This window comes from Canis lupus, chromosome 35, assembly GCF_048164855.1.
Source record: "Canis lupus baileyi chromosome 35, mCanLup2.hap1, whole genome shotgun sequence".
Lineage (NCBI taxonomy): Eukaryota > Metazoa > Chordata > Mammalia > Carnivora > Canidae > Canis > Canis lupus.
The window spans coordinates 6,713,630-6,734,268 of NC_132872.1; the positions used below are offsets into that span (position 1 = coordinate 6,713,630).

Below are 20,639 nucleotides of genomic sequence, written 5' to 3' on the forward strand. Positions count from 1 at the left end.
CTAAGTCTGTGCTATTTTAAGATTTAGTCACATTTTTAGTAGTGAGCCAAAAATTTCATAAGATTTTTATTACATGTAAGTTCATTTTTAATATTTGGCTAATTAACATAGCTTAAAATTTATTCTCTGTCCACATTAAGTGTTGTACCATTTAATGGCAATACAAAATAGGTTACAATATTCAACTTTCTTTTGCCTAATTTAAATATATACCTATTTATATAAGTTTTGGAAGTACTTCAAGTACTTGGAGTGGAATAGAAGCATCTTACTATGCAGTTGAGAATGATACTTAAGAATATTGATTTTACAGCCAGATTTCCTGGGCTCAAATCCCAGTTCTACCATTTACAAGTTGCACAAATTACTGAAGTCCTCATACTTTAGTTTCCTTTTCTATAAGTGGGAATATTATCTACATCTTGGAGTTTTTGTGGTAATTCATGTCTCATGCCAGAACACTTCTTGGCATATGGCAAATTCTGAATGAAAATTATTACTGTCATTCTTGTTCCAGACTATTTAAACTGCTCATGTCTAAGACAAATAGTACTATTTATTTAGAGCTTATGAGTTTAACTCTGTTTTGATATAACTAAAACTTAGAGATAATACAACTAAAAATAGGTCTTTTCTAATTGCTGATATATATAATATTTGAAACGAATTCTCATAGTTCTGTAATATTCAGAATACACTTATTTTTTAAAAGATTTTTATGTATTTATTCATGAAAGACAGAGACAGAGAAAGGCAGAGATACAGGCAGAGGGAGAAGCGGGATTCTCACAGGCAGCGTGATGTGGGACTCAATCCCAGGACTCTGGGATCACTCCTTGGACCAAAGGCAGAGGCTCAACTGCTGAGCCACCCAGGCATCCCATCAGACTACATTTAAAAATGTACTTTGGTCATTCAAAGAACAATAAACTTAAATGGAGAAGAATCATGTTTAATGTCCATATGGTATCAGATGTTTACTCCATTATAGCCTTTTTGTATTATAGTTTGTCCATTTCCTGGGTTTCCTTGCAGCTAGTGCAAGAATAACAATTAGATTTCACTGTTAATATGCATTAGTGTCTTTTATTATTTTTTAAAAAGGAGAGTTAATATATTATCAAATACTTAAATGTCAGACACTTCATATACGTTACCCTATAATCATCACAACAGTCCTGCAAGGGTAGATGCTTTATTGTCCTGATTTTGCAGTTGAGGAAACTGAAGCTCAGAAAAAAGGGTTTGGAAAGTTGTTTAATATTATACAAATAGTTTTCATGGAGGCAGGATTCTGAACCAGATTTTCTCATTTAGTGTCTATATGCTTAAAAACTGGGCCACAGAGCCAGCTAAAGGATGTGGTAAGGGGTAGTGATTTTTGAAGACCTCTTTAGTGGAGTTTAGGAGTGTCCTGTGTAATGCACATTGAGATCCATGCCTGGATCCATTAACACAAATCTCAGGAATCCTAGATGGAAAGGCAGAAATATCCCTCAATGAGTTAGTCATAGGGAAGCTGAACTCAAGAGCTCTACCCCTCCTGCACTATCAAATGTAGTCTTATAAATAGGAAAAACACTGAGAGCAACAGCTGGCATTAACAAAGACTTAGAATGAATTTAGAAATGGTGACTTTGGGAGCACCTGGGTGGCCCAGTCAAGCATCTGATTTGATTTCAGCTCAAGTCTTGATCTCAGGGTCATGAGTGCATGCCCTGTATTGGGCTCCATGCTGGTCATGGAGCCTACTTAAGGGGAAAAAAAGAGAAAATCTGGGGGTACAGATTGTAAAAATAAGCCCTCTACTGGGTATGTCTGTTAGGAAAAGTTGCCCCTTCAATCAGGCATGACACCCTGGTTGGAGGACAAGTTGGTTTGTTAATTGACTTAATGTTGATTAATTGATTAATTTGTTTTAGCAGGAAAAGAATTTATTAAAGGATATTAGGCAGCTCAAAATCTCAAGAAGAACCTGTAAGTTATACTCAGAAGCTTTACAGACCAAAAGAGTACCCAACCATACTGGAGTTACTGTTTTAGTAAAAAACTATGGTTAGTGGCTCAGCACTGATGATGCTGGAGCTAGAATGCTAGGAGCTGTGCTATTGTTGGCCTGGTACAGCAGGACATCTCCACTATCATAATCACCAGACCTGAGGTTTATATAATTTTTAATTGGTCTTTTAGTGTTTTTTGAGTATCACCATTCTCTACCATTTTGCTGACATTTTGAGGTTTTTAAGCCCTTATTTTTAGGATTTTTTTTCTGAGGAATTTAAGCTGAAGATCTGGATGGACTAAATCACAGGCTTTCCCTTGATCAGCTTATTATTTTCTCCAGTTTCAATTTGATTCTTCTATAGCAACATTTACATAGCTATGATTTTGTTGTCAAAGCTAAAGGTACTTTGAATGAACACAGGTTTATGTACCTTGAGTTTAATGTTTAGTTTCTGAAATACAAAGTTTCAAAGAGCTTCTTCCTCTTTATTTCTCCATAATTACCCATTTGTTCAAGTTTAATTCATAATTTGTTCATTTAAGTAGATGTTTAAAACTATTTGGGGCCAACTTTATAGTTTTAGGAAAAATAATCTCTTACTGAAAACATGGCCTTAGGCTTTGTCAGTAATGAATAGAATGTTTTAATTGGCAATAACTATTTTTAAAATTTCAGCTTCAATGAGGTATAACTGACATATAAAATTATAACGTATTTTAAGTGTATAACATAATTATGGAAAGTATTCCTACCATCTATTTAATTAACATGCCCATCATTTCACATATTTATTTTTGGGGGAGAACATTTAAGTTCTCTCTTAGCAAATTTCAATTATACATTGCAATGTTGTCAATGAAGTCATCATGTTTTCCATTAAATTCTCAGAACTTATGCATCTTATAGCTCAAAGTTTGTACCCTTTCACAAACCTTTCCCTATTTTTCCCTACTCCTCAGGTTCTGGCTACCATTTTTCTACTCTGTTTCTGTGAGTGTAGTAACTTTTATTTTTTTTAGGGATTCAACATATAAGTGATACCATGCAGTATTTGTCTTTCTCTGTCTGGCTTATTTCAATTCACATAATGCCCTCAAGGTCCATCCATGTTACAAACAGCAGGATTTCCGTCTTTCTCATGGCTGGATAATATTTCATTGTATATATGTATATACCACATCTTTATCTAGTCAACCACTGACAGGCACTTTGGTTGTTTCCCTATCTCTACTATTGTAAACAATGCTGAAATGAACATCGAGTGCAGACAGCCCTTCAATGTATTGTTTTCATTTCCTTTGGATAAATACCTATAAGTGAGATTGTTAGATTATATGGTAGTTCTATTTTTAATATAACTCCTGTATGTTAAGGGCCAGATGGCTCATTTGTACAAGCATACCCTGAATGCCCCTGTTAATCATTATCTTGAGAATGTATAGATCCCATGCATCTTCTGTTTTTTTCCACAAGCAAGATATGTAGAAAATGTGTTGTTCAGCATTTCAGGTCAAGGGCTCCTGGATTGGCCAATTTTAGGTATCTATTCAGTAATGCAGAATGTCCGGGTGGCAGGCTTTTATCTCCTTGGAACATTAGTCATGCAAGGAGGTGCAAAGCTACCGAGAAATGCTAGGATAATTGCTACACTATAAAAGCTTGCTGCATTGAATTTCCAGCAGCAGATGCTTTGTTCAGTTGACCACTCCTGGACTCCCTGTACTTAAGTTCCCTCAATAAACCTAGGTTTCAATTGCTGTCTCTGGGTCATTTCTTTGATCTTGCTTGTTCATCACCCATACCTGGCTAAGAGTCTGCAGGAATGTGGCTATACACCTCCATACTGTTTTCCATAGTGGCTGCACCAATTTACATTCCTACCAACAGTACATAAGAGCTCCCTTTTCTTCACACCCTCACCAACACTTGTAATTTCTTTTTGATGATACCCACTGTAACAGATATGACATGATAGCTCATTGTGGTTTTGATTTGCATTTGATTTGCATCACTGATCAGTGATGGTAAGCACCTTTTCATGTACCAATTTGTTATTTATATGTTGTCTTTGGAAAAGTGTCTATTCAGTTCCTCTGCCCATTTTTAAAAAGTAGGCTCTACACCCAACATGGGGTTTAAACTCATAAACCCTAGATCAAGAATTGCATGCTGTGCTGAGCCAGCCAAGTAACCCCATCTGCCATTTTTAATCTGAATTTTTATTGCTATTGAATTGCATGAATCCTTTATATATTTTGGTTATTAACCTTGTATCAGATACATGATTTGCAAATATTTTCTCCCATGCAGTAGATTGTCTTTTCATTTTGTCATTAGTTTCCTTTACAGAAGCTTTTTAGTTTGATGTAGTCCCACTATATCATATTTTTGCTTTTGGTTTCAAATCCAAAAAATACCTACCAATACCATTGTCAAAGAGCTTACCACTTGTGTTTTCTTCTAGGAGTTTTATTGTTAAAAGTCTTATAGTCAAGTTTTTAATCCATTTTGAGTTGATTTTTGTGTATGCTATAAGATAGTGGTTCAGTTTTGTTCTTACGCATGTGGCTATATGGTTTTCCTAGCACCATTTATTGAAGAGATCTTACTTTCCCTATTTATATTCTTGGTTCCTTTGTTGTAAATTAATTGATATACGTGTGTGTGTGTGTGTGTGCGTGTGGTGTGTATTTCTTGGTTCTATTCTATTTCATTGACTTATGTGTCTGTTTTTGTGTCAATACCATGCCGTTTTGATTGCTATAGCTTTGTAATATAGTTTGAAATCAGAAAGTATGATGCCTCTTTTTCTTTCTCAAGATTGCTTTAGCTATTTGGAGTCATTTGTGGTTCCATGAAAATTATGTTTTTTATTTTGGTGAAAAATGTCACTGGAATCTTAACAGGGATCGCACTGAATCTATAAACTCTTTTGGGCTATCTGGACACTTTAACAATATTACATCTTCTGACCGATGAACATGAAATATCTATTTACTTATGTCTTCAGTTTCTTAATATTTTACAGTTTTCAGTGCACAGTTCTTTATCACCTTGGTTAAATATAATCCTAAGTATTATTTTTGATATGATTGTATATGGAATTTTCTTAATTTCTTTTTCTAATAGTTCATTGTTAGTATATAGAAATACAACTGAGTTTTTTATATTGATTTTTCTATTCTGCAACTTTGCAGAATTTATTAGTTTTAATAGGTTTTTGGTGGAGTCCTTATTGTTTTCTATATACTTCTCATTTGCAAATAGTTTTATTTCTTTAAATTATTTTCCTTGCCCTGGTTTGTACTTCTGATACTGTATTGAATAAAAGTGTTGAGACTGGCATTCTTGGAGTAAAAGCTTTCAGTTTTTCACCACCAAATATGTTAGCTGTGGCCCTGTCATATATGGTTTTTATTATGGAAGGTACCTTCCCTCCATTCCCACTTGGTTATAATTTTTGTCATGAGTAGATACTGAGTTTTGTCAAATGTCTTTTCTGCATCTTTTGAGGTAATCACATGATTTTTACTCTTCATTTTGTTAATATGATAGATCGCATTGATTTGCAGATACTGAACCATCCTTTCATTCCTGGGATCAATATCACTTGATCATAAGATTCTTTTAATGTATTGTTGAATTGGGCTAGCTACCCTAGCTCTCTTTTGTTTATCATTTGCATGGAATATCTTTCTCCATACATTTACTTTCAGTCTGATATGTACTTAAAATTAAAGTGAGTCTCTGGTAGGTAGTATATGGTTGTTACATTTAAAAAAAAAAATCCATTCACCCACTGTGCCTTTTTATTGGAGAATGTAGTCCATTTACATTTAAAGTTACCATTGAGGGGCACCTGGGTGGCTCAGTGAAGCATCTGCCTTTGGCTCATGTTATGCTCCCAGGGTCCTGAGATCAAATTCTGTATTTGGCTTCCTGTTCAGCAGGGAGTCTATTTCTCCCTCTCTTTGCCTCTGCCCCCCACTTGTGTTTTCTCTCTCTCTCAAGTAAATAAAATCTTAAAAAATTAAAGTCACCATTGATAGGTATGGACTTACTTCCTTATTGTTTTTGGTGGTTGTATAATTGCTTTTTTTTTTTTTCCAATTTGATGCTTTTCGTGTATACTTAGATTTCTTTCTTTTTTATGTATTCACTATAGATTTTTGCTTTGTGGTTACCATAAAACTTATATAAAATGTTACTTATTTAAGTTACTTAAAACTTGTATTCTTTTTGACATAAAATATTGTATTAGTTTTAAGTGTAGAAACATTTATAATGGTCTACCTAAGTTAATAACAACTTTAGTTCAAGTGCATTCTAAATGTCTACATTTTTACTCTCCTCACATTTTGTCATTGGTGTCACAATTTATATCTTCTTATTTCACATATCTATTAACAAATTATTATAGTTAGTTTTACAACTTTTGTCTTTTAGCCTTCATACTAGATTTATAAGTGAATTTCATATCTCTATTACATTTGATTATTCTGATTTTTACTATATACTTACCTTTACCAGTGATATTTATACTTTCATATATTTTTCTGTTACTAATTAGCACTATTTTGTCTCAAGTCCCTTTTACACTTTTTGTAAGGCCAGTATAGGGTAATGAACTGCTCCAGATTTTGCTTGTCTGGAAAACTATTTCTATTTTGATTCTGAAGGATGATTTTCCTGGGTAGAATATTCTGGGTTGGCAGGGTGTTTTTGTTTGTTTGGTTGTTTTTTTACAGCACTTTGAATATATCATGCCATTCCATTCTGGTCTGCAAATTTTATGCTCATCTATGCCAATTCCCTTATGGGGATTCCCTTTATTAACAATTTTTTATCTTGTTTTTAAGATTCTTCCTTGTTTTTGACAATTAAGTGTCTTGGTATTGATCTCTTTGGATACAACCTATTGCAAAGTTTCTGGTCCTCCTGGATCTGGATGTCAGTTTCCTTCCCTAGATTAGACAACTTTTCAGACATTATTTCTTCAAATAAATTTTCTTCCCTTTCTCTCACATTTCTCCTTTTCTAATTCTTATAATGTGAGTACTATCCCACTTGACATTGTTGCATTACTACCTTAAGTTGTCTTCATCTTTTTCCTTTTTTTTTTCTTGCTTCTCTATTGGATGAAATCTGCTTTGCCTTTAAATTCACTGATCCTTCCTTTCACTTCAGTCTGTTGTTGAACCTATTAATTTTTTCTGTGCATTTATTGTATTCTTCATGTCTGTGATTTCTGTTAGCTACTTTCTCATGAATTTTGTCTCTTTGTTTAAATTCTTATTTTGTTCATGCATTGTTTTCCTAATCATGGGGAGTATGTAAATTACCACTATTTTGAATACTATCAGGTAGTTCACTTATCTTCATCTCATTAGATCTGTCCCTGGAGTTTTATCTTGTTTTTGTTTGTTTGATTGTTTGGAATATACTGTTTCTTCATTTTCCTAACTCTTTGTGTAAAGATTTCTACACAACAGATAAAAAGAGCCAGTTCTCCCAGATTTGATGAAATGGTCCTGTGTAGATGAACCTTATGATTTGCTTGGCCCAAGCTTTTGGTGAACTCTGAATCCTTTGTGATTGTCCAAGAGGTCTTTTTCATTCTTACTGGCTCACCATAATTGAGAATGTGCAAAGATGCATTTCTATGTAGGTATTTACTCATTCATCCACATGTAGGAGTCACTCAGCTAGTCTGGATTTCCTTCAGAGGGAATTGCTCCAGGTGTAGCTATAGATCTGTGGTATCCATGAAAGGAGAAGAATTCAGCTTCCTACATTGCCATCTTGGACCAGAACTCAAAATAACAATAAAATTTAACATTAAAATGCCATATATCCTGATTAATGTTGACAAAGCAAACTGACACTTTGTCTTGAGTCACGAGTCAGTATCCACATCAAGCCCCACATTAAGAGTGGGGAGAGAAAAAAAAACAGACAGTTATTCTGAGATGAAAGAAGAAAGAGAGAGAGAAAGAAAGAAAAAGAAAGAAAGAAAAAAAAGAGAAAGAAAGAAAGAAAGAAAGAAAGAAAGAAAGAAAGGAAGGAAGGAAGAAAGAAACTGGGTCTAGCTATAGTCTCCTAAGAGATGAATGAATTCATTCTGATCACTTTGAACATTGTAGAAATTAAACTTGTCTGTCAAATTTATTGCAGAATTTCGTTTGTCTTAGTTTTTTTCCTATATTGATTTTTGTCTTTAATCAACTTCATCAACCACTAGTGTTTTGTTTTGTTTTTCTATGGGTACTGAGTTTTGTGCTATCTTTAGCAAATAAGTATTTGCTCTAACACTATTAAAAACATTTTCACATGCTTTTTTTTAAAAGCATTTTTATGGTTTCTCTCTATTTATACTTTTATTATCTAGAATTTATTTTGGTATAGAGAAATTATTTTTCAGATGCCTAGTTAGTTGCCCCAAGCATTTATTGAATGTCTTACCTTTACCCTACTTATTTTAAAGGTTAATTATTTATAACTACAAAATTTCTGTATTCATTTGGCCTCTTTGTAGATTTTTTTTTTCTCCTACTCATTGAACTTTTCATACGTTAGGACCCAATATGGCATAATTTTTAATACTAGTTATACGTAAGAATTTTATAACCAGCCATGTGACTGAATTCTATTTATTATTCAGTTGATTCTCTTCAGGTTTAAGGTATAAAATTTTATCTCCTGTAAGTATAATAATTTTATCACATTCTTTTGAATACATAGACATAATATTATATTTATATATTTAATTGCATTGCCTAGTAATCTATTTTTTCCTTTTGTAAACTTTATTATTTACATAGTTATTAAAATATTCTTCCCTATTCTTATTTGATTAAACAAGGCCCTAGGATTAAAATTATATTTTCATTGTATGATTTACTTTCCCTTTTCTCTTAAGTTTTTTTTTTTTCCTCAAGTTTTTATTTAAATTCCAGGTAACATACAGTATAATATTACTTCCAGTAGAATTTTGTATTTATCACTTACATACAAACCTAGTACTCATCCACAAGAGCTCTCCTTAATTGTCATCACACATTTATCCCAACCCCCTGTAGACTTCCCCTCCTGCAATCCTCAGTTGGTTCTCTATAGATAAGTCTTTTTTGTCATTTTGACTGTCTTTCTTTTTCTCCCATATTCATCTGTTTAGTTTCTTGAACTTAACATACAAGTGAAATCTACAGATATCAGTGTGTTGATTTTATATCCTGTGATTTTACTGAGTTCATGTATCAGTTCTAGCAATTTTTTGGTGGAGTCCTTTGGGTTTTCAACATAGAGAATCATGTTGTGTGCAAATAGTGAAAGTTTGGCTTCTTCCTTACCCACTTGGATGCCTTTTATTTCCTTGTTGTCTGATGGCTGAGGCTAGGACTTCCAGTATTATGTTAAATAACAATGGTGAGAATAGACATCCCTGTCTTGTTCCTGACCAAAGGGGAAAAGCTCTTAGTTTTTTGCCCATTAAGGAAGATATTAGCTGTGGGGTTTTGTATATGGCCTTTATTATTTTGAGGTATGTTCCCTTTATCCCTACTTTGTTGATGGTTTTTCTCATTAATGAATGTTGTGCTCTCTCAATTTTTTTTTCTGCATCTATTGAGAGGATCATATGGTTCTTATCCTTTCTTTTATTGTGGTGTATCACGATTCATTTGCAAATATTGAGCCACCCTTGCAGCCCAGGAATAAATCCCACCTGATTGTGGTGAATGATTCTTTTAATGTACTGCTGGGTTCAATTTGCTAGTCTTTTGTTGAGAATTTTTGCATCCATGCTCATCAGGGATATGGGCCCGCAGTTCTCTTTTTTGGTCTTTGTCTCGTCTTGGAAGCAAGGTAATATTGGCCTCATTGACATTTTCCTTCTGTTTCCACTTTTTTTGGAACAGCTTGAGAGGAATAGGTATTAACTCTTCTTTAAATGTGTGGTAACCTTATTTGTCTTGAGCTAGGGATTTCTTTTGTCTTGCTGCTTTTGGGATTTTTTTCTTTATATTTTGAAAATTTAACTACGATATGCCTTTGTGTTGGCCTGCTTTTGTTGATTTTGATGGGAGTGCTCCGTGTCTCCTGGATTTAGATGTCTATTTTCTTCCCCAAATTAGGGACGCTTTCAGCCATAATGTCTTCAAATAAACTTCTGCCCCCCCCCCCCGCCCCGCCCTTTCTCTCTCTTCTTGGACTTCTATGATATGAGTGTTAGGACATTTGGTGAAGTCACTGAGTTCCCTAGGTCTACTTTCATGATCCAAGACTTTTCTTTCTTTCTTTTGTTTGGCTTCATTATTTTCCATAATTCTATCTTCTAGGAACTTGTTTGTTCCTTTGTGTCTTCCATCCTTGTGGTCATTATACCCAGTTGGTTTTGAATCTCAGATACTGCATTTTTCATTTTGGCCTGATTGTGTTTTAGCTCTTTCATCTCTGCAGTAAGGGTCTCCCTGATGTCTTCTATGTGTCTCTCAAGGCCAGCCTACAGTATCCTTATGATTGGATTTAAATTCTGGATCAAGCATATTACTTATATCTGTTTCTATTAGGTCCCTGACCATGACCTTCTCTTGTTTTCTTTTGAGATGAATTCCTCCATGTCACATTTTGTCTAGGACTCTGTCTTCTGTGTGTTAGGAAAGCCTGTTATGTTTCCTGCTTCTGAAGGTAAAGGCTTTATGGAGATCATATAATGTCCAGGGCCTGGTGCTTCAGGAAGCATCTCTGGTGTGTGTTGCATGGACTATACTGCTGTATTTGGGCTGCTCTTTCCCTCAAGTCAGTTCTCTGCAGAGTTTCTCCTACCTGCAGTGGGGAGTGTTTTGACCTTGTCCAGAGTGTGGCGAGTTTTAACTAGGTGTGCTCTGGTCTGCTGGCTGAAAGAACCCTGATGCTGTTTCCACTAGAGCTGGAGCTTTGCAGAACTCTATGGTCAGTAGACCTGGTGTGTGTGTGTGTGTGTGTGTGTGTGTGTGTGTGTGTGTATGTTGGGGAAGGTTTCTGCTGGTCTTTGGGAGGAGGGGTCTGCTGTACTGCTGCTCAGGCACACTTGCCCGAGAAAAGAATTACCGGCAGATCACAGCAGGACAGGACCTGGTAAAAGCGGGTTAGGTAGCCACTGCTGACGCTGAAGTTAGTTTATGTTGAGGAATGGTGCCTGTTGGCTCCTTTGTCCCTGGAGAAGCAATGCCACCTCTGTTGGATGTACTCCAGGAAGTGGAAACGTCTCTCCCAGTGTGTCCCAAGGGATCCTCTGATTACACCGTCTGTCTCTGGGCTGTCTGCTCCTGGGCTATCTGCCTTCCCCCACAGGAACACAGCAGTGCTAACTGGGCTCCACACCTGCCATGCTACAGACCTCTCTAACTCCAGTCTTTGAGCCCCGTGGTTATAAAAACTCAGGAAAATCAACCCTTCTTGTTTTCCTAGTCAATGGCTATGGGGAAGTGTTTTCTTTGTGTAATTCCCTGTGTGTTCCTCTCTTTCTCTTCCTTCTATGACCAGGGCTCCCCCACTCTGTAGCACCCATGATCTGCTTCTTCCCCAAACCCTGTGTCTGTACTTCCCACCTTCCTCAACATGGCCTCTTCTCTGTCTTGTGTAGAGTGCTTTATCAGTCCTCAGGTCAATTTCCTGAGTATTCAGAATGGTTTTATAATTATCTGCTTGAATTGGGTGACCAGGCAAGCTTAGAGTACTTTTACTACTGAATTATCCTAGCTCCTCCCCCACTAGTATTTAAATTTAAGCTCAGGAATGCCTGGGTGGCTCAGTGGTTGGGCACTTGCCTTTGGCTCAGGGTGTGATCCCACAATCCTGGGATCAAGTCCCACATTGGGCTCCCTGCATGGAGCCTGCTTCTCCTTCTGCCTATGTCTCTGCCTCTCTCTCTGTGTCTCTCATGAATAAATACATAAAGTCTTTAAAAAAATAAAAAATAAATGTAAGCTTAAAATCTACATGTAGTGAACTCTTAGTTTCTGGATGTCTGAGAAATTGTTGTTCCTCATTCTTAGCTGATGGATCTCTGACAATCACATTCCTCAGCATAGGTTGAGAATTAACATGCAATAGGCAGCACATATTTAAAATTGAAAAAACTATTTTGTTTCAGTTTTCATAGAAAAATAATGTATCCATCCCCTCTCTGAGTTGCCTCATTCTTATTTTTAATGCCTCCTTGTTGCTTCTGTCTACTGGCCAACAACCACTGATGTTCTTTGTTACTGTACATTAATTTGCATTCCAGGAATTTTATGTAAGAGAAATCATACAGTTTATATTTATTTTTGTCTAATTTCTTTTACTCACCATGATTAGTTTGAGAATCTGGAGGTTGTATTTATCCAGAGTTCATTTCTTTTTATTGCTGAGGAATTTTCTGCTGTATGGACATGGCACAATTTTTTTTAACATTCACTCATTGATGGATATTTGGGATGTTTCTAGTCATCAATTATTTTTTAAAGAAATTTAAATAATCTATTTCACTTACTCATATATTTGCCATTTTCAGGGATCTTCATTCCTCTGTGTATATCTTGATTTTCCTCTATATTGTTTTCCTTCTTTCAGAGGATTAATTGCAATGTTTCTTATAGAGCTTAATTTTTAGTCCTGGATCTTTTCAACTTTTGCCACTAAAAGTATTTATTTCACCTTCATTTGTAATGATATTTTTTTGAGTACAGAATTTTAGATTGTCACTTTTTTCAGTACTTAAAAATATTCTTCTATTCTCTTCTATCTTAGAAGTCTGCTGTTATTTTTATATTTGTTATTCTATATGTTAATATATCCCCCCCTCTGGATTTCAATGATGATATAATTTGATGTAGTTTTCTTCATGTTTCTTATGCTTGAATTTCATTATGCTCCTAGGATCTGTGGATTTACAGTGTTCATCAAATTAGGAAGATTTGTGGCATGACTTATTAAAACATTTTTACTGTCCCGTCCTTTCTTCTTCTGAGACTCCTATTGTATGTGTATTAGATAATGTGAAGTTAAACAATAGATCACTAATTCTCCATTCATTATTTTGGTCTTTTTATTCCTTTGTTTCATTTTGGAGAGTACAAATTTGAGTTCAGTAATGTTTTCTTTTTCATTGTCAATTCTCCTGTTAATCCCATCTAGAATATATGTCATGTAATGTCATACATTTGTTTTTCATTTCTAAAAGTTCAATTTGAGTCTTTTTGATATCTTCCATGTCTCTTCTTAACATGCTTGTGCTTTCTTCTATATCCTTGAATATATTGAGTATATTTATGATAGTTGATTTCATGTCCTTGTCTACTGGATTTATCCTATGTATCACTTCTGGGTTAGTTTCTGTTGATTGATATTTTCTCTTCATCATGGGTTGCATTTTCCTATTGATATGATATCATTGCCTGGAAACCAGACATTGTGAATCTTATGTTATTAGGTGCTATTTGTTTTTTATTCTTTAGATATGCTTGAACTTTGTTCCAGGGCCCAATTACGCTTCTTAGAAACCAAACTATGTTTCCAAAAAGCGTATAAGATAACAGTGTAGCTGACAAGCAAAATGAATGACAGTAATGATTCAAGAAGTAGGAGGGAGAAATTGGGAAGGCTTTGTTATTATAAGGCACTTGCACATCCCATGAAGCAGTATAGTTATTTAAAACTGGACTTGGATCAGCTGTAAATGTATATTGTAAACTCAAGAGTAACTACTAAAAATAAAAGTAAAAAAGAGAAGTCTAACTGATATACTAAAGAGAAGGAAAGGAATCCTCTATAAAATGCTCAGTTTACTCCCCAAAAGCAGAAAAAAAGTAAAAAGAAAATAGGAACAAAGAACAAGAAAACAGTAAGGACTATAGTAGACACTAATCCAACAGAATAATCACTTTAAATATGCATGTTCTAAATAAACCAAAGATTATCAGAATAGTTAAAAAACAAGTTCCAACTATGTTTTCTACAAGACACCCAATTTAAGTATACATGCATATATAGATTAAAAGTAAAGGGATAATGAAAGATATACTAACATTAATAAAAAAATTGGTAATACATATGTATGTAGGCAGTTGCTTCAGGATGGTGGAGAACAAGGTAAGACCAGTGAATCCCATAAGCATTGGCTCACTGCCAAACTTCACTTGCTTTGAAATTAATTTATTGATGCTGTGTGCATTACCATAATGGTGGATAAGTTATCCTGTAAGTCCATGGATGTTAATTTTGGCAAAAAAATTCCAGAAGGGAGGGCAGATTCATATCCAGAATAATGTCTATTCCAGTAAGCATAACATCCTTTCCCTTCCCTGATGAAAAATGGTCCAATGTAAACAATCTGCCACCAGGTAACTGGCTGATCACCCAGGGAATGGTGCCAAATTAGAGAAAGTGTTGATTTCTATTGCTGTCATATTGGGCACTCAGTAGTGATTGTAGCTAGGTCAGCTTTGGTGAGTGAAAGTCCATGTTGCTCAGTCCATGCATAGCCTCCATTCCTATCACCATGGTTTCTTTGTTCATGAGCCCATTATGTGCTGAGAGGGTTGACTGGGAAAGAGGTTAATATGTATCCACAGAATGGGTCATTCTACCCCCTTGATTGTTAAAATTTTCCTCTGCTGAGGTTACTCTTTGGTGAGCATTTACATGGGACAAGAGTTTTTCTATATACTAGCTATGGAGTTTGAAATTAAAAATAGTAACACTTACATTGGCTCACTCAAAAATAAAATACTTAGGTATAAATTAACAAAGAATTTATGAGATCTCTATGAGGAAATCTACCAAACTACAAAAAAATCTCTTTACTGATGAAATTGAAGAACAAATAAAAGGATATTCTGTGCTCATTGATAGCAAGACTCAATATTGTCAAGATGTCAGTTCTTCCCAACTTGATCTATAGATTCAACACAGTCCAAACAAATCCCAGCAAGTTGTTTTGTGGATACTGACAAATTGATTGTAAAGTTATATAGAGAGGCAAAAGACCCACAATAATTAACACAATATTTAAAGAGGAGAGCAATGTCAAAGGACTGGTGCTACCCAACTATAAGACTCACTATAAAGCTAACATAATGAGGACAGTGTGGTATTGGTGACAAAATAGACAAATAGATCAATGGGGAACAGAGCACAAATCCCAGAAATAGATCCATACATATATAGTCAAGTGATCTTTGATAAAGGAGCAAAGGCAATTCAATGGAACAAAGACAGTCTCCTTGACAAATGGTGCTAGAACAACTGGACACTTACATGCAAAAAAAAAAAAAAATCTAGGCACAGATATTATACCCTTCAAAACAACTCAAAATGGATCATACACCTAAACTGAAAACACAAAACTAGAAAACAACTAGAAGAAAACATAAAATCTAGATGACCTTGGATTTGGTGATGACTTTCTAGATATAACATCAGAAGCATGATCCATGAAAGAAAAAATTAAGTTGGACTTGATTAAAATTAGAAACTTCTGCCCTGTGAAAGATATTATCAAAAGAATGAGAGGATGACATACACTGGGAGAAAACAATTGCAAAAGATACATCGGATAGTGTTTATTTTTTAAAAGATTTATTTATTTTAGAGAGCACAAACAGGAGGTGCAGAGGGAAAGGGAGAGATAATTTCAAGTAAGTAGATTCTGCTGAGTGCAGAGCCTGACATGGGGCTGGAATTTATGACCTTGAAATCATGACCTGAGCTGAAATCAAGAATCAAATGCTTAAAAAACTGCCATTCAGGTGCCTCAAGATATATCAGATAAAGACTGCTATCCAAAATACACAAAGAAAAAAAGGAAAAAAATACACAAAGAACACTTAAAGCTCAGCAATAAGAAAATAAACAACCCAACTAAAAAATGGGCTAAAGATCTGCACAGATACTACACCAAAGAAGATGGACAGATGGCAAATAAGCATATAAAAATATTTAAAATTGCAAATTAACGAGAAAAAACTATATACCTAGTAGAATGGCAAAAATTTCAGTGTCAACACCAAATGCTAGAATGAATATGGAACAACAGGAACTCTCATTCATTGTTAGGGAATCCAAAAAATACATTGTCACATTGGAAGACCGTTTGTCAATTTCCTAAGTAAACATACTCCTACCATATGATTCATCAATCATGCTCTTTGGTATTTACCCCCTAAAATGAAAACTTAGGTACATATAAAAACCAGCACATGAATGTTTATAGCAGCTTTATTCATTAATTGCCAAAACCTAGAAGCAACCAGGATGTCCCTTAGTAGGTGAATGGATAAATTGTGGTATATCTAGACAATGAAATATTCCAAAAAGCAGTGAGCAACGAAACTGTAAAAAACATACTGAGGAACCTTAAATACGTATCACTAAATGAAAGAAGTCAATCTGAAAAGCTTACATACCATATGATATCAACTGTATGACAATCAGGAAAGGATGAGCACTGGGTGTTATGCTAAATGTTGGCAAATTGAACTCCAATAAAAAAAATAAAAAAGAATTTTTAAATACTTTTTAAAAATTTTCATTGATGTATAGAAACAATTGATTTTGTGTTGTTTATATTATATCCTGCAACTTGGCTTAAATTCATTTATTCTAGTTGTTCTTTTGTGGTTTCTTTGGGATTTTCTACATACAGGATAACATATGTCAATAGGTGTAGTTTCATTTCTTGAATGCCTTTTATTACTTGCCTAATTTCTCTGGCTGAACTTCCAGTATAATATAGAATAGAAGTGGTAAAAACAGGTAACCTTCTGGATCTTAAGGAGGAAAGTTTTTATCTTTCATCATTCAGTAGGATCTTGTCTGTGGGTTTTTTAGGAATGCCCTTTGTCAGTTTAAGGAAGTTCCCTTCCATTTCTAGTTTTCTGGGTATTTTTATCATGAATAGATGTTCAATGTTATTAAATGCTTTTTCAGTCTTAATTGAGGTGTATCTGTATCATGCTTTTTCTTTTATTCTATTAATGTTTTTACATCTTTTATTTTCTTCTGTTGAATCACCTTTATATTTCTGGGATAAATCCCACTTAGCCATGGTACATAATTCTCTTGCTATTGGATGCTGTTTGCTAATTTGAATTTTTGCATGCATATTCATAAGGGATGTTGGTTTCTAATTTCATTGTGTTGTCTAGCTTTGAAATTAGGGTGATGCTGGTGTTACAGAATGAGTTAGGAAATGTTCCCCTCCTCTCCTATTTTTGGAAGAGTTTGAGAAGGATTGATGTCAATTATTTAAATATTTGGTAGAATTTGCCAGCCAACTCATCCTTGATCTTCTTTTGTCAGGAAGTTTTTGAGTACCGATTCAACATCATTACTTATTTTAGCTATGTTGAGATTTCTCTCTTGAGTCAGTTTTGGAAATTCATGTGTTTCTAGGAATTTGCCTATTTCATCTAAGTTATCTAATGTTGGTATATAATTGTTTAAAGTATTATCTTCACTTCTGTAGGGTTGATAGTAATGTTCCCACTTTCATTTTGATTTTATTTGCATCTTCCCTCTTTTTCTTAGTCTAGGTAAAGGTTCATTGATTTGTTAATCTTTTTAAGGAACAAATCTTTGGTTTTGTTGATAATTGTTTTTCTATTCTCTATTTTATCTGTAATCATTATTATTTCTGTACTTCTGTTAACTTTTGGTTTAGTTTGGTCATCTTTTACCGTTTGTTGAAGTACAGAGTTGGGTTATTGATTTGGCATTTATAGCTATAAAACATTTATAGCTATAAATTGTCCTCTGAGTCATGTCTTTGGTGTAACCTGCAAATTTTGCTTATTATTTTAATGTATTCAAAGTATTTCACATTTTACTTGTGACTTCTTCTTTGACCTATTAATTGTTTACAAGTGTGCAGTTTAATTTCCAAATATTGTGAATTTCAGTTTTTACTGATTTCTAGTTTCATCCCATGATGGATAGAGAAAAACTTTGTATGATTTTAATATTTTTAAATTTACTGAGACCTGTTTTGCGGCCTAAAATATGTTCCATACTCAAGAATGTTCCATATGTACTTGAGAAGAGTATGCATTCTGTTATTATGTGGAGTATTTTGTCTGTTAAAGCTAGTTGGCTTATAGTGTTATTCAAGTCCTCTATTTCATGTTCGATCTCCTGTCTAGATTTGCTACCCATCATTGAAAGCAAGCTATTGAGTTCCTCAACTGTTGTTATAGAACTAATTCCCCCTTCAATTCTGTCAATGTTTGCTTCACATATTTTGGGTGTGCTATTTGATGCACATTTGTTTGCAATTATTATATTTTCTCACCAAATTAACTCTATATCTTTCTTTGTTTCTTGAAATAGTTTTCTACTTATGGCTACTTTGTCTGGTACTAATTTTGCCATGCAATCTCTCTTTTGGTTACTACTTGCATGGAGCCTTTTTCCATCCTTTTAATTTCAATCTATTTGTGGGTTTTTAAAAATTTATTTAAAATGGCTCTCTTGTAGATAATATATAGTTAGATTATATATTTTTAAATCTATTCTGCCAATCTGTCTTTTAATTGGTGCATTTAATCCATCTGCATTTAAAATGATTACTGATATGGAAGCATTTCTGCCATTTTTCTATTTGTTTTCCAGAAGTATAGCTTGTGTTGTTCATGAATTGCTTCGATACTGCCTTCTTTCATATTTAATTTTTTCTCAGCATATCTTTTTATTCCCTTCATATTTCCTTTTGTTTATTTTTGTTAATGGTTATGTTGGTGATTACAAATTCATAACAGTGTCTTTTGAATTGTACTAATTGTACTAATTTAGCTTCTATAGCATACAAAACTGTTGCTATAAATATTCATCACCTTCCCTTATATCTTTGTCTTTATATCTTTATTACATGCCCATTAAGATTTACACACTTAACACTTAAACTCATGGAGAAAATAAGAAAAAGGAGTTAAAACTAAAAAATGTAATAATACTGGCTTTTATATCTACCTATAGTTATTTTTACCATTGTTCTTTATTTCTTCATATGTCTTTAGGTTACTGTCTAATTTCCTTTCATTTCAGCCTATAGGACTATCTTTAGTATTTCTTGTAGGGAGGGTCTTTTTTTTTTTTTTTTTTTTAATTTTCATTTATTTATGATAGTCACAGAGAGAGAAAGAGAGAGAGGCAGAGACACAGGCAGAGGGAGAAGCAGGCTCCATGCACCGGGAGCCCGACGTGGGATTCGATCCCGGGTCTCCAGGATCGCGCCCTGGGCCAAAGGCAGGCGCCAAACCGCTGCGCCACCCAGGGATCCCGGGAGGGTCTGATAATAATGGCCTCTCTTTGCTTTTGTTTGCAATGTCTTAATGTCTCTTTATTTTTTGAAGGAAAATTTTGCCAGATACAGGAATTCTTTGTTGACAGATTTTTTTCCCCAGCACTTTAAATATGTCATCCCACTGCTTTCTGGCCTCTTTGGCTTCTACTATAAATTTGGCTATCAAACTTCTTGAGGATTTCTTATTTATGAGGAATAATTTCTCTCTTGCTGCTTTTAAGATCCTCTCTTTGTAAAACTTTGATTATAATGCATCTGAGTATCTCTTTGAGTTTATTATACTTGGAGTTTGAAGAATTTATTGGATCTGTAGTTCATGTCTTTCCTCCAATGTGAGAAGTTTTCAGCTATTATTTCTTCAAATATTCTTTCTTCCCCTTTTTCTCTTCTCTTCTCCTTCTGGTATTCCTATAATATTGGTATGCTTGATGATGTTTCATAAGTCCCTTAATCAAAACGGCACTCAAATCTGCTGCTGAGTATTTCTGGTGAATTTTTCATTTTAGTTATTGTAATTTTAGCTCCAGAATTTCTACTTGTTTCTTTTTATAATTTCTATTTCTTTATTGATGTTCTCTATTTGTTCATTATTATCCAAGATTCTTTTTTTTTTTAACATTTATTTATTTGGGAGAGACAGAAAGAGAGCATAGAAGGGAGGTGCAGTGGGAGAGGAGAGAGAATCTCAAGTACATTCCCACTGAGCATAGAGTTCTATGCTGTGCTCAATGCCATGACACCAAGATCATGACCTGAGACAAAATCAAGAGACAGATGCTTAACTGACTGAGCCACCCAGATGCCTGCATTGTTATCCAAGATTCTTCATTGGTTTTTCATTTATGAAAAACTTTAGCTTTATAATTTATCAGTCTTTTAAAAATTATTTTGATCATTCTGAACATCCTAAAAAGTCTCATTTAAAAGTCTTTGTTATTAATAAAATTAATTTCAACTGGAATGAATTGTTATGGTAATTTTTTGTTGCCTTTCTTAGCATCCCAGAATTTTTTCTCTAGTTTCTCTTCTTTGTTCTCTACTGTAGGATTTTTGTAGTTTCTTCACTACTTTCTAGATCCTTAGTCTATAATTTTCAGAGTTCTTGATCCATATTACTAGAGATAGGAAACAAAAATCTAGCTACTGATCTAGTTAGTCAGAAACCAAGCCCAAGGGTTATGTGAGAGTTTAAAATCCTCCAGGTTTTAGAGATTGTTTTTGTTTTCTATTTTTGTTATTTCTTATGTCATTAATTTGTGATTAGAGAATGTGGTTTGTAACATTCTAAAGTATTGAGGTTTTCTTGTGGCTTTA

The 20,639-nt window shown here is 34.2% G+C and overlaps 1 protein-coding gene across 6 annotated transcripts in view; it reads right to left on the reverse strand.

Moving 5' to 3' along the window:
* Window positions 1-20,639, reverse strand: part of STXBP5L (syntaxin binding protein 5L) — a 385,708-nt gene that overhangs the window by 29,338 nt on the left and 335,731 nt on the right. The gene's annotated exons all lie outside the window — the stretch shown is intronic.